This window comes from Pyrus communis, chromosome 13 (genome assembly GCF_963583255.1).
Source record: "Pyrus communis chromosome 13, drPyrComm1.1, whole genome shotgun sequence".
NCBI classification, from domain to species: Eukaryota; Viridiplantae; Streptophyta; class Magnoliopsida; order Rosales; family Rosaceae; genus Pyrus; species Pyrus communis.
The window spans coordinates 9646197-9655232 of NC_084815.1; the positions used below are offsets into that span (position 1 = coordinate 9646197).

The window sequence follows — 9036 nt, forward strand, 5'->3', positions numbered from 1 at the left end:
ACTGCTGAGACTCAATTCTAAGCTAAGGTTCGATGGGTTTGCCATTTTTCAAAAGTGTTCAAAGAGAAGGGGTGGATGGAGTTAAAATTTCAAAGGGCCGGAGACGATGTTCAAGAATGGGAAATCTTCAGAGTGTGTATGTTGGCGGTGATCGATACCTCTATAAGAAGCCAAGGCGACGCGTCCACCGATTTGCGTCCCTAACCTATCTCTTTATTGCTATTACTTTGCCATTTGTGTTATGTTTGCTAGTTGTGTTAGTTGATTGTTTTTGTGTTAATCTAAGTTTGAAACATTGAGGACAATGTTTGGTTTAAGTGTGGGGGGGTAAACAAGCTGTTTTTGCATGAAATTCGTGGGATTTTATCACCTATCACTTCACATGTTGTTTCTCACTGTTTTAAAGTGTTTTTAGTGTGTTTTGATGTGTTTTAGTGTCATATAACAGAAAACCCTAGAAAAATTCGAAAAAGTTTGAAAAATACCAAAAAGAGTCGTTTTTGAGTCATTTTTGTGTTTTAGGGTACCTTCCAACACAATGATGAGGATTTGGTTTTTAATTGCATAACTGTTGAAGTAAGTTACAAACATGGATGAAAGTTTGATATGCTCTTTGGTTTATGCTTAGTTGTAATTATAGTTCATGAATTCACATGTAATCAAAAGAAAAATTAGTTTTTGTAACATGCTTGAAGGAAGAAACTCAAACTAATGCTACAACCCTGAGAGACTTGAGCTTTTAATGTTCTTTGGAGAGTTAATAATATGTGCATTTGTTGTCTTCTAAAGTCGTTGCATGATCTCATTATTCATTGCTTGGTTACTACCTAGAAGGCGTTTCATCATTTAGTTCCAAATACTAGAACTCATGCCCATTTCATTCAAAGCATAAAATTGATTAGCATAACACATAACAAGATGAAGTTGTTAGTGAACCAAGAGCCAAATAGCCGTACCCCATGTTCATTTGTTTTGTAGGTTTAAGCCCCGTTGAGCCTTGTTTAGCCTATGTTCTTTGTTAACCCACGTTATCCTTACCTAGCCTAGAATAGGACCATCCATGCCTTTGTTCTTAAAGCATAGTGAACATGACTTAGAATGAATTCCTTTTGATTATTCTTGTGCAGAAAAACAAGTGTGGGGGAAGGGATTTATGTGTGGGAATTTGTGCCAAAAACAAGAATTGGGCATGAGAAAAGAGAAAAAAAAATGTGAAAAGAATGAAAAAGAGGTCAAAATAAGTGAGAAAGAACTCACAAGTGTTGGTTGTTGAAGAAAGGGTCCAAAAAGTTAAATTAGGCCCTAAGTATTGTGTATTTCATCCCCTTGTGTGTCTAAGTGATTTTCTGCACGCAAAAGTGAATTCTAAGTGTCAAGTTCATTACTTGTTTGCTATCGCTTTAAGAACTTTTGTTTATCCTTAACCTTTCTTTGTTAGCCAATACCCCTTAGCCCCGTTACAATCCTTAACTTCTATCTTGAGTGTTATGTATTTCAATATGTGGAGTTTGGAATTGGTTTGAGCATATGGTGTCCTTGGTTCTCGCATCTAAGTAGTAGCATTCCATTCATGAGATCATATCTATAAATGCTTAATCATTCCAGAAAAATGCTTCTTTTGTTATAACATGTGTGAGTGTTCGTTTTCATGTTTACATCAATCTTCTCACATAAACTTAGTATAGGGAGTGTAGTTAGAAAATCTGTGTGAAAATAAGAGTGTATCCAGTAAGGAATTGAGTGGATTCTCTAAGGCATGTTACTACGTCCATAATGTTGTTTTAAACGATTAAATGTGAGCTAGTGAATGGTAACTATGATTAAGTATATGCTCAAGAGTAGGGATGACTAAAATCTGTGGGAATAATGATCTTTGGCATGTTATGTATCGTTGGAAATCCCTGAAGCAAATGTTGGAAGGTTAGGTTATGTTTTGTTTGTTTTGTTTTGCTCGAGGACTAGCAAAAGCTAAGTGTGGGGGAAATTGATAGGAGCATATTTATACGACTTAGTTAGCATGTTTTCTTGCATTTAATTAGCTAAACTATGTTAATTATAGTGTTTAAAGTTATTTTCGTGCAATTTCAGGTTTTAGTGTCAAAGTATGCAAAAAGAACCAATTTGGAGCATTCTAGAGCATTTTTGGGCCAAGATTGAATAGTGCAAGCATGGAGGCATGAGGATGGACAAATTTGAAAGGCTTGAATTCAGTTAGGGAGTTGCAAGGGGGCCTAAAAACCTGATTTCTAGAAGGCTACATTAGTGCCACATGTTTTTAGAGCTTGTTCTTCTAGAAATCAGCCATATAAGCATTCATTCTAGAAGGCCTTATCTATTCACACATGGTGCCTAATTTATGCCTAACTTGTGCCTAATTTCTGCCTAATTTCTGGTACAAAACCTTTTGGTTTCAACTAAGTTCTAAACCTTTCCTAGCCCTATAAATAAGGCTTTGCAGCAAGGCACGGGGGATCACTCATTCACCCAATTTTCATCCATTCATCCAGCCACACCATTCTACACATCCTAAAATCCCAGAAACACAATTCCAGCCACTTTTACCACCTTTGCCGCAACCTTCCATCCAAGCAACCATTCATCCACCATAGCCGCACCTTCCCACCACCATAACCACCTTGTGCCGCCACCATTGAAGGAGAGGAGGAGTAGTGCCGTGCAGTCCAAAGGAAGGAAGAAACCTTGCACATGCAATCTGCAACTATTGGAGTGTTTGGAGTTCTTTTTTCTCTTGTTTCTGTTTTCATGTTTAATTTAACTTGTTGTTCAATTATGTTAAACATGTGGAACTAATTTCTTTTTAGTTAGAGGCGAATTTGAAGCCATGGACATATTTTGGTTATGATTTGATTTACTCCAGTTATGAATTCATGAACTTTAGATGTGGTTTACTTTTCTGTTTTGATTAAGAACTTGTTTATGTATGTGGGTTGAGGGTCGACACTTAATTTGCATGCCTAAACTTGATGCTAGGATATAAGGGAATTTCACCTAATCGTTATGAACTTATATTCATGAGTAGTAAAAATCGCTAGTCACGATTGTGTTTAGTAAACCCTAGGCTGGATTAACATGCGTATTCCATAGTTATGAATACCTAGTCGATGTTTATGATTTCCGTTGAACTTAATGATCTTTGTTGAATGTCTCTATCATGCGTATTCCATAGTTAGGGACTTTGATTAGGAATAATTTGGTTGTAATGCGTATCCCATTCAATCCAATGAATCTAGGGAAATCTGAAAGTTAATTTAAGCGGACCTAATTAACTTCGAGCATTGTCATTCATCGTTTGTTGAAGTCATAACTGGGAATCAAATTATATGCATATGTTCATGTGTGGATAAGGAACCCTCTAACTAGTTTCTCATCATTCTATTTCATCAAAATCGGTTTTAGAATCTGTTTTGTTTCCAAGTTTCTGTTTTAATTTTAAATTTGTCAAAACCAATCCCCCATTTATTTTAAAGTGTTAGATTAGTTAGAAATACATTTAGTTTGTGTTTTTAAGAGTCTTGAGTCAAGATACAACTTAATTTCGTCCAAATTTGTGTTTGTGCTCAAAACTGCCCAGAAAGTGGTTTTTAGGCAGATTTGAGTGTGTTTGTGCTGTTTTGAGTCTTTTAGTTTGTTTGAGTGTTTTAAATTTTAGGTTTGCATTCATTAAGTCTAGTTTAGTGTTCTAAATATTGTTTTTACATTTTTGAGTCAATTTCACATTGATTAGCATCCCTAGCTAATCCCCGGTCTAGAACGATCCCTATTTGCTCATATACTACAATTGTCATCCATAGGGTTTAATTTGTGTGTCAAGTTAATTTTCACATCAGAATTTGACCCTGAGTTTTGTGTGAAGTTTCCCTTGGTGTTCAAAGTTGATTTCTACATTCAAAAGTGAATCCTAAGTGTTTATTTCATTACTTTGCTTACTATTGCTTTAAGAACTTTTGTTTATCCTTACCTTTCTTTGTTAGCCAATACCCTAGCCCCGTTACAAGCCTTAGACTTCGATTTTGATTGTTATGTGTTTCAATATGTGGAGGTTAAAATTGGTTTGAGCATATGGTATCCTTGGTTCTCGCGTCTAAGTAGTGGCATTCCATTCATGAGATCATATACATGTTAATAATTCCAGAAAGTGCCTTCTTTGATTATACATATGTGAGTATTAGTCTACATGTTTACATCAATCTTCTCACATATACCTAGTGTAGGGAGTGTAGTCAGAAAATCTGTGTGAAAATAGAGTGTATCCAGTGAGGAATTGGGGGATTCTCTAAGGCATGTTACTACATTCAAAATCATGTTTTAATTGATTAAATGGGAGCTAGTGTGTGGTAACTATGGTTAAGTATATGCTCGAGGGTAGGGATAACTAAAATCTATGTATGTGGTGTTCTTTAATGTGTGATGTTCATTGGAAATCCCTGAGGCACATGTTGGAAGGCCTAGATTGTGTTTTGTTTGTTTTGTTTATTTCGTTTTGCTCGAGGACTAGCAAAAGCTAAGTGTGGGGGAATTTGATAGGAGCATATTTATGCTACTTAGTTATGTTGTTTCCTTGCATTTAGTTACTTAATTACTATCTATTTTAGTCTTTTAAGCTATTTTCGTATGTTTTTAGGTCCTAATGGCAAAAGGAGCAAGAAAGTGCATTTTGAGGCTATTTGGAGCAGTTTTGGGCATGGATTGGATAGCTTAACTATGGAGCAATGTGGATGGACGAAATTGAAGTCAAGAGATGCTAGGAAAGGCTAAAAATCTGGAGAAAGAAGTCCAAATGCAAAGAAGATAAGGAAAGAGCAAGAAATAAGGAACCTTATCCAAATTTCCTTATCTTATCCAAACCTTATCCAACCTTATCTTTTCTTATCCTATCCTAATCTTTTCCTACCTTAATTCCAACTTCAAAGAGGACTCCTTTTCACATTAAATCACCTAAATATCAAGTTCTAGAAGCCCTATTTTCGTGCATTAAGTTTATGCCACATGTAACCCTTCTAGAAGTTCTAGAATCTGCCACAAGGACCATTCCTTGTCCTCCTTGGAATCTAATTGAAAGTATCCTTGTTCTTTGGTGATTTGGAGTCCTAATTCCTCTCCTTTTCCGCCCAAATTCGTGCCTCCCCTTCACCCTATAAATACTTGATGCCACAACACTCAAAAACCACCACCCTCTACCACAAATTCACACCACACCATCCACCACACCTCAAGAGCCTAAATTCACACAAATCCCCATTGTTGGCAGCAAGGAAGGAAGAAGGAGCCACCTGGAGCGTTTCTAGGTGTAGTCAATCTTTGTTTTCAATGTTTAATTTATATTCTCTTTGTTTTGTTGTAAACATGAGGAACTAATTTTGTTTTGGCTAGGGGAGACTTTGAAACCATGATTATATTTGCAATATGAATTGATTAATTCCAGTTGTGATTTCATAAATTGTGAATGCAATTTACTTAACCGTTTGATGGATAACTTATTCTTGTTTGTTGATTAAGGGTGCACACTGATAAGTCACATTTTGCATGCATTTTTATCTTCCTTATTTGGCGTCGTTGTGATTGTTTTGGATTAAACTAGTTGCATTTTACATTATTTGGTGTTAGTGTGCAGCCAAGGGTGAATTTGGATCAATGGGAAGGCAAATGAAGTAAAAACATTTCTTTTGGTAGCTGAGCATTATTCCAAACGTGGAAAGGGTTCTTGGGAATTAATTTGAAGTCCAAATATGAGGAATCTAACACTAAGGTGGCTGCTTAAATTCAGGAGATGATGTGATTAGGAAAGTGGTGCATTGGAGTCACATTGGATGGTTTTAAACAAGGCAAAAACATGCAGACACCTTGTTCATTCCACATAACCTGTGCCGTGTATTCCCTTGCTTTGTCCAGCTCCATTTTGCACCAAAAACATCCATTCCCATTAACTAAAACATTCGGCCATACTTCCACCAACAAACACAATCATGTCATGCAAATCCCATGTGGTTCCAAGTCAGATTATGCACTTCTAAAACATCAAAACATGCATTCACATGCATGTCCATAACCTGGCCGTGCAACTCCCATGTGATTCCAAGTCAGATTATGCACTTCTAATACCAAAACATGCATTCACATGCATGATTCACAATCTGACCGTGCATTCCATTACCTTTCTCCACTTCATCTTTGTAGAAATCCACATGCATTTCAATTAAACAAACCACATACCTGCAGATCATGTCCACTCCTTGCAGCCATCATTTCAGAAATCCATTTCATCCCATCATTCCATGTGATTCCAGCCCCCTTTGTCCATGCCGTGTGCTTTCTTCCCCTTTCCAGATTTGTACAAACAATTTCAAATGGCCAATTCACCTTTGCAGGTTCCACTCACTTGTTGAAGCAAGGGCACATGTTTCTTTGAATACATTAACACATACTTGCAGATCTTGTCCATGCCATGCGTCCACTACCTCAGAAACCCATCAATTCCATCTCACATGTGCAGATCCAAGATCCAATCTGATTGTTGGCAGCCACATTCCTTCCTATAAAACTAGGCACACTTCACACATCAAAAGGTTCTTCATTCAGTCCATTACAAACGCATAACCACTCCATTTCACTCCATCTCTGCCCATTTTGTTCTCCCAAGTGCAGAAACCATTCTACCTTCATTTACACCACACTTGGAGAACCAACACCGAAGGCACTCTTCAAGGAATTCAACATCAGTTTTGCTTCAAGGGTTTCTTCTTATTAATTCTATGTTTATTCATGTTTTATATTTTTATGTTAAATCTTTTGTAAACATGAATTGTAACTAATCCTCCTCTAGGGATTCGATGTAACCTTGCAAAGTTTGCCATGTAATTAAGTTATAATGCTCAGTTTGTCCATCTATGTCTTGTTTCATTCTCTGATTTAATGGTGACTTAGTGTGTTGATTTTAATGTTTGATCATCATTTGAATTAATCACTAAGTTGTGTAGCCAAGATTAAAACACACATCATGCATAATCTTGGTAGATATGTGAATGAATGAAGGGAATGTTTAGCAAACATCCTGCCGAGTTATTCCCTTTGGTTTTATGAAAGTTTCTTGTGCATTACATACTCTTGATTATGAACCAAAGTTGCACATCACAACTAGGTTCATGATTAGAGACATTTGATCAAATTCACACATCATATGGTTGATCATGTCCAAGTGAAACAAACTCAAGAAATAGGTAGATGAATGAGTATAAACTAACTTAGCAAACATGGACTTGGTTTAGCAATGGTGAAACCGAATCCCTAGCTTCATCTCCATTGGTACTATCTCATTTTATTAGTTGTTGAGTCATTTATTTGTGTTTACTTCAGTTTCTTTTACTTTCAAGTTACAACAACAAATCTGCCTATTCTGTTTAGTTTGATTCATTTCATAGAGTTTTTGCAAAACAAGTAATTACATAGGTCCAATTAGTCCCTGTGGATTCGACACCCTTGCTTGTGCCATTATACTAAATGTATTCTAGCATTAGGAAGGAATAATACATCAACAAAAAATGGCGCCGTTGCCGGGGACTGATTTCAGTCCCTTGTAATTGCTTGTTTGCTATGTAAAATTTGTTCATTTCATTGTTGTTTGCTAGTTAAACTTTGTTCTTTTCATTGTAGGCAGATTCTTGATTTTCATTCAAACTTGTGTTACTTTGTTTCAGGTAGTATATGTCAAATAAACTTGTTGAGTTAGGCCAAAGAATTGAACGGTTGAAGGGCCACACTTTGGACAACTTTGTGCCATCAAGTTCATCCATTATCCGTGAAGAAGAGGAAGGGAATTCACCTAGTTCAACAAGTAAAGAATCTGAGCAATTTAATTGGGAAGGAGAAGAGGAGATGGCGGGCAACGAAGATGAACTTCGAGCTTTGGAGGACTTTGCTCAACCAATCATACCAAATTCACCTTCATGCATCTTGCTGCCCACAGAAGCTAGAAACTATGATCTCAAATCTTCACATTTCCATATGTTTCCTTCTTTTTATGGCTTACCTAATGAAGACCTTTTAGCTCATATTAAAGAGTTTTACAATGTTGTGAGTGGTTTACCTCTGCAGGGAGTAAGTGAAGCAAATTTGAGGATGAGAGTGTTTCCTTACACCTTGAAAGATAAGGCCAAGAGTTGGTTGATGACTCTAACACCAGGTTCCCTCACTACATGGGATGCCGTGGCTAAGAAGTTCTTGGAGAAGTTTTTTTCCACTCAAAAGACAGCCACATTAAGGGGACAAATCTTCAACTTCAAACAAGATGATGGAGAACCTTTCAATGAGTGTTGGGAGCGTTTTAAAGGCCTCTTGATACAATGTCCACACCATGGGTTACCTTTTCACTTACAAATGCAAATTTTCTATGATGGACTAACCCAAACTTGTCAATCAACTGTTGATAATGCAGCAGGTGGAGCATTGAAGAAAAAGAATGCTCAAGAGTCATATAACATTTATGAGATGTTGGGGTCTAATGCTCAACACAAAGATTTAAGGGGTAAGAAAGTTGGAGTCTATGAAACAAGTTCTAATCATGAGCTTTTGTTGCAGGTAGCTAACCTAGAAAGGAAGCTTGAATCCGTGCTCAACATGGTGCCAAAAGCAAATGAAGTGTGTGCCATTTGCAACATACCAAGCCATCCTACTCACCAATGTCCATCTAGGGAGGCTTACCCCGAGTATGTTCAAGAGCAAGTGAACCTCATGAATTCTTACAACCAAAGGCCAAGGAATGATGTGTATTCCAATACATATAACTCGAGTTGGAGAGATCATCCCAACCTTTCATGGAAGAACAACAATCAATTCCAAAGTTTCCAACCAAAACCTGCCACTACCCTTGAGGATACGGTTAAGTTGTTAGCCCAAAACACTTTTGATGCGTAGATTTATACGCACACAAACTAAACCCTATTTGTGACAATTGTAGTAATGATGTAAGTAGGGATCGTTCTAACCGGGGATTAACTAGGGATGCTAAAAACTTGACTCAAA

The 9036-nt window shown here is 36.9% G+C and overlaps 1 non-coding gene across 1 annotated transcript; it reads right to left on the reverse strand.

The window, feature by feature from the left end:
- Positions 1-8264: 8264 nt before the first annotated feature.
- Positions 8265-8375, reverse strand: LOC137714021 (small nucleolar RNA R71). Its single transcript, XR_011065364.1, has one exon. It is a non-coding gene; the product is annotated as a small nucleolar RNA R71 (small nucleolar RNA).
- Between the last annotated feature and the right edge of the window lie 661 nt (positions 8376-9036).